The sequence below is a fragment of the Grammomys surdaster genome, unplaced genomic scaffold (assembly GCF_004785775.1).
Source record: "Grammomys surdaster isolate TR1022 unplaced genomic scaffold, NIH_TR_1.0 220, whole genome shotgun sequence".
In the NCBI taxonomy this organism is placed as follows: Eukaryota; Metazoa; Chordata; class Mammalia; order Rodentia; family Muridae; genus Grammomys; species Grammomys surdaster.
Genome location: NW_021604665.1, coordinates 12,519,963 through 12,526,208, shown reverse-complemented (window position 1 = coordinate 12,526,208; position 6,246 = coordinate 12,519,963). Strand labels below are relative to the sequence as shown.

The 6,246-nt window shown below is 37.6% G+C and overlaps 1 pseudogene; it reads left to right on the top strand.

The window, feature by feature from the left end:
- The first annotated feature begins 1,607 nt into the window (after window positions 1-1,607).
- LOC114625719 lies at window positions 1,608-3,501 on the top strand (annotated as a pseudogene).
- Window positions 3,502-6,246: the final 2,745 nt, after the last annotated feature.

The window sequence follows — 6,246 nt, the reverse complement described above, 5'->3', positions numbered from 1 at the left end:
GCCAAGGGCCACAGCTATAATCACTCTACAGATATGAAAGTGGAAACTTATGAATTTTATTAATGCCACCTATTTCTTTCCTTACCTACTACTTCCTGTAACCCAAGTCTCTGAACAGTTTCCTTTCTCTTGACACATAAGATTCTCATTCTATTTTTTCTTTCCTTCTTTGTTTAGTGTCACTTTTTTATCAGTGAATTTTGTAGGACTATAATGTTCATATACAGTAACTTCACTGTAAATCATGCTTACACATCTCTGGAGATAATGACAAAATATCACACTTACAGAATAAAGTCACATCTTCTATATGTTTTCCACAATGACTCATTTTCTACTTTAACAGTAAAGATGAGGTGTTTTAGAACTCAGTTTTTAGTGAAGCCTGCTGTACATATTTTCTTTGAAAAAAGTAAAATGAGTTGAGGCACAATCCTACTACAACTGGTATGCAAAACTGTAACCAATCAGGAATATAAAATTAGATGTTGTTTTTTACAAGTTGTCTGTTGTTTTTCTTACAATGTACTGCTGGTTAGTTTATTATTTCAGTCTTTTTTTTTAATTACTGCTAAATTTTTTAAAGAGTGGTATGCATCAAGAACCAAATGAAAAAATATTCAAATGGTCAAAGCAACATCCTCACGAAAATATAAGTATTGTACCCATGGATGACTGTTCCTTCTCTCTTTACCTAACACATATTTATCAGTTTGTTTTGTTATAATTCATAACATGTAAATATAGTCATACTGTTGTGAAAAAAATATTTTATAAATCACATAAGGAGACCTTGTGGAAAAAAAGCTTCTCTTCACCACAAGGAAGAAAGCAGGAAGACAGATTTCTAAGAGTAACTCCTGAAATAGTTATGACAGGACATCATGCTTCGGATTTCATTTTCTGCGTAACAATAGTTTATTTGGTAGTCTATTTGTTCTGTGCCAGAAGAAATCACACTGATTTGGCTCTGTTTGGAAAAATAGGTAAGAATACAAAGTGCCTAGAATGTTTGTCATACCATTTTCAAACAAACAAATTTCTACTCCTTGAACCAAATTTCAGTGCTCTGCATTAATGCCCTGCTGGAGACATATACACACACATACCTTATTTTACAAATATATTTACAAATCATAAGAAAAATCACTGAGGTAGAACCTTCCAATAATGAAAACTCAAGACTAATGTCTTAGGTATAGCCATCAAGCCATCAATATATGGCTATTCATTATTTTCATGAATTCAGGAAAATACCAAGTAACAACTTTGTAAGAAAACAGATTCCCAAGGTTGGCTGTGTTGAAACTTTTAGTGAAGACCACACAGTTCTTAAAATTAAACATTTAAGGCCTTACTGTTGGGGCTGAGAATGTAGTATTAATATAAGACTTTCTTCTCTATTCAAGCTCACAAAAGCAAAAAGAAAATGAAACATCAAGCCAAGAAAATATTAAGCTAATATTTTTATCTATAAAATGGAACTAACTTTCCTCTGAGGCCCCACCCCTTCTTCTGTACTGAGGAGGGGGCAAATTTAAAATCCTAGTTAACTTAGTGCAGTGCGGGTCTCATTGAACATGGAAACAGCTTTCGGGCAAGCAACCATGTCTAAGCGACCTGCTGTTGGCATTGATCTTGGCACCACATACTCCTGTGTCTTCCAGCATGGAAAGGTGGAAATCATTGCCAATGACCAGGGTAACTGCACCATGTCAAGCTATATTGCTTTCACTGACACAGAACAATTAATAGGGAATGCGGCCAAGAATCAAGTTGCAATGAACCTCACCAACACAGTTTTTGGTGCCAAGCGTCTGATCAGACATAGATTTGATGATGCTGTTGTTCAGTCTGATATGAAGCACTGACCCTTCATGGTGGTGAATGTTGCAGGCAGGCCCAAGGTCCAAGTCGAATGCAAAGGGGAGACAAAAAGGTTTTACTCAGAGGAAGTGTCCTCAATGGTTCTGACAAAGATGAAGGGAATTGCAGAAGGTTACCTCAGAAAAACTGTTACTAATGCCATTGGCACAAGGCCAGCTTACTTCAATGACTCTCAGTAGCAAGCAACAAAAGATACTGCAACTATTTCTGGCATCAGTGCACTTCAAATTATCAATGAACCAACTGTTGCTGCTATTGCTTATGGCTTAGATAAGAAGGTCGAATCTAAAAGGAATGTGCTGATTTTTGACTTGGGAGGTTGCATTTTTGAAGTGTCAATCCTCACTATTGTGGATAGAATTTCTGAAGTCAAATCAACAACTAGAGACACCCACTCCGGTAGAAAAGGCTTTGACAACCTAATGGTCAACCATTTCATTGCTGAGTTTAAGCGAAAACACAAGAAGGACATCAGTGAGAACAAGAGAGCTGTCAGGCATCTCCACATTGCCTCTGAGCGGGCCAAGAATACCCTCTCCTCCAGCACCCAGGCCAATACTGAGATTTCTCTATTTGAGTAATTGAATGCTGACCTGTTCAATGGCATAATGAACCCTGTAGAGAAGGTCCTGTAAGATACCAAACTAGACATGTCATAGATCCATGATATCGTCTTGGTGGGTGGTTCTACCAGAATCCCCAAGATTCAGAAACTTCTGCAAGATTTCTTCTATAGAAAAGAACTTAGTAAGAGCATTAACCCTGATGAAGCTGTTGCCTGTGGTGCAGCTGTCTAGGCAGCCATTCTATCTGGAGACAAGTCTGAGAATGTGCAGGATTTTCTGCTCTTGGATGTCATTCTGCTTTCCCTTGGTATTGAAATTGCTGGTGGAGTCATGATTGTCCTCATCAAGTGTAATAATACCATTCCCACCAAGCAGACACAGACGTTCACCACTTACTCTGACAACCAGCCAGATGTCCTCATTCAAGTATATGAAGCTGAAAGGGCCATGACCAAGGACAATAACCTGTTTGGGAATTTTGAGCTCACAGGCATACTCCCAGGACTCCGTAGGGTTCCTCGGATTGAGGTTACTTTTGACATCGATGCCAATGACATCCTCAATGTTTCTGCTGTAGATAGGAGCACAGGAAAGGAGAATAAGATCACCATCATCAATGAGAAGGTCACTTGAGTTAGGAGGATACTGAGTGCATGGTCTGAGAAGCTGTGACGTACAAAGCTGAGAATGAGAAGCAGAGAGATAAGGTTTTCTCCAAGAATTCACTGGAGTCTTATGCCTTCAACCTGAAAGCAACTGTTGAAGATGAGAAACTTAAAAGGCAAGATCAATCAATGATGAGGACAAACAGTAGATTCTTGACAAGTGCAATGTAATCATTAGCTGGCTTAATAAGAACCAGACTGCAAAGATGGAAGAATTTGAGCATCAACAGAAAGAATTGCAGAAAGTCTGCAACCCTATCATTACCAAGCTATACCAGAGTGAAGGTGACATGCCTGGAGGAATGCTTGCTGGCTTCCCTGTTGGAGGAGCTACTCCATCTGGTGGTGCTTCTTCAGGCCCCACCATTGAAGAAGTAGATTGAGTCAAGTAGAAGGTGTAGCATTGTTCCACAGAGACCCAGAAAAAGTAACATGGAATAATAAAACTATTTGAATTGGCGAAAAAAAAAACCAACTTAGTGCATTTCATTCAACATTAAATGACATTGTCTGGTTCTACCTCTTCGGGAGTGGCTCTCTCTCATTTAGATTTTTATATTTTCTGGAAATTTCCTGCACATATACTCGGACTACTCTAGAGATGTCTTGCTTCTCTGTTCTCCCTACTGTGAAGTCAACAGCACTGGACACAAATGTTTTTAAGTAAACATTTTCCCTAGGACTTATCAAGACAAGAAATATGCCAGTAGATGTCCTTGCAGACTAATGTTCTTAGAAGACATTTTTATATCCTGATGCTGCAAGTGCAAATAAGCCACAGGAGGTTTTCTAACCATCTAGGAAATCAAGATGAAAAAGAAACCATGAATTTTATCAAACAACTTAGTCGTATTTGGTTGGATGGAGAGTAGGCTTTCCCTGGAAGATTTTTTTTTAACATAAAAAATGTATCCTACAGTAACTTCAAAACAGCAATTAGCTATTTCTTTCTATTACTTCATCCCTTTGTAAGGATGATAATTTAGAAATGACAAATCTGTGTTTTCTTCTTTTTATTTCCGTGTGTGTGTGTGTGTGTGTGTGTGTGTGTGTGTACTGTATATTGCATCAAAAAGTATGGGTTTTCCTGTATTGAGAGACGCTGTGTATGTTCAAGTGTATTCACACATGTACCTGAGTATTTGTAAACCAAAGATCAACCTAGAATACCTACTTTATTTTTTTGAGACAGGGTCTCTCACTAGAATGTGAGACTCACTGATTTTGTTGTTGGCTTTTCAACACACTTTCTACACTGGCCTCCCCAGTTGTGAGATTATAAGTGCCTACCATCCTGGTTTACATTTCACATGAGTTAAAATCCTTCTCATTTTGTAGCAAAGACTTTACCTCCTAAGGTGTCTCAACATTGTATTCACTTTAAACAGGACTTTCACTTTAAAACAGGCCTGTTCTACTTAGCCCATCGAAACTCCTTTTATGTTTTATGAAAGTATATGATCTTCTACCTGATTCCCAAGTAAAAGTAAAGACAATTGAAATAATTAGACTGAAGCCTAATATCATATGTTAATCCTAAATATAGCACAGCTATTTTAAGTTCATATGGCATAAATAAAGGGTATTTTTTATATTTTAATTAATAGGTAGATAAATAAATGAAATGGAAAACACTGTGATGATGAGGGATGCTAATTAATTTATGGAGATTCTATACTACCCTGAATGGTGAAACATTATGTAATATTCCTTAGTATGAAATACATATGATAATTATCTATTAAAGTATATGGTACATAAGGAAAGAAATAATTTCACAAAGGATATTCAAACAAAAAACTATCTTAGACAGTTGACTAGTGTCATCATAAATCTTAAGAAATCATGCTGATAACAATTTCCCTTAAGGAAATGATAATAGCACATTATTCCTCTGGGCCTCCATTCATAGAAGTCTTCCCCAATTTGGCTGAAGAGATGGCACTTGCTGTGTATGCATGAAGACATGAACTCAGATTCATAGCACCTCACTGAAAATGAGGTATGTAACCCCTGAAGCATGTAACCCCAGCCTTGGATGTTGAAGAGACAAGAGGAATGCTATAATTTACTGGACATAAGTGAAGTCTAGTCAAGAAATATCAAGTGTTGACTTCAGAGAATGACCTTGTCTCAAAGGCATAATGCATGTACACACATAAAAATAGAATGCCATATCAATTTAACCATGAGTAAAATATCAAATGAGCTTAGATAATGGTATTATACGAAGAAGGTACAATTCTATAGAATATAATCAGATTTCATCAAGGACATCACAAAAAAGACATCTCTGAAGATATGTCACAGCTTTCATGAGATGTGATCACTAAGTGTGAGATCCCCATAAGATCCTAGAAGACAAAAGGAACCTGATACGATGAAAAATATCTGAATAAACTATAGCCTTCAGCTAACAACAGTATATCAATATGATTTTGTTAATAATGATAAATACATACCTCTAGGTTAAATTTCAATATAAGGGGGACTGGGTTCTGCCCTAGAAACCATATTACCTTGGGGATTTCTTCTATAAGTCAAATATTGCCTTTCTTTTTTATTGGATTTTTTTATTTATTTACATTTCAAATGTTATCCCCTTTCCAGGTTTCCCCTACAGAAACCCCCTATTCCATCCTCCCTCCCCCTACTTCTGTGAGGGTGCTCCCCTATCCACCCACCCACTCCTTCCTCCCTGCCCTGACATTCCCCTACACTGGGACATCAAGCCTTCACCAGATCAAGAGCCTCTCCTCCCACTGATACCCGGCAAGGCCATCTCTGCTACTTATGAGACTCGAGTCATGGGTCACTCCATGTGTACTCTTTGGTTGGTGGTTTAGTCCCTGTGAGCTCTAGGGGATCTGTTTGTTTGATATTGTTGCTCTTCCTATGGGATTGAAAAACCCTTCAGCTCCTTCAGTCTTTTCTCATTGGGGATCTGTGCACATTCCAATAGTTGGTTGTAAGCATCCACCTCTGTATCCTAATGCTGCCTTTCTAAATCTAAAAAAGTGGCATAACCTTTTCTCTGACATCTACCTACACATATTCCCTCTACTATTTCTTTCTCTTTTTCTGCAAAATAAAACACACTCAATTTTCATTCTCAATTTTAGTTTCCA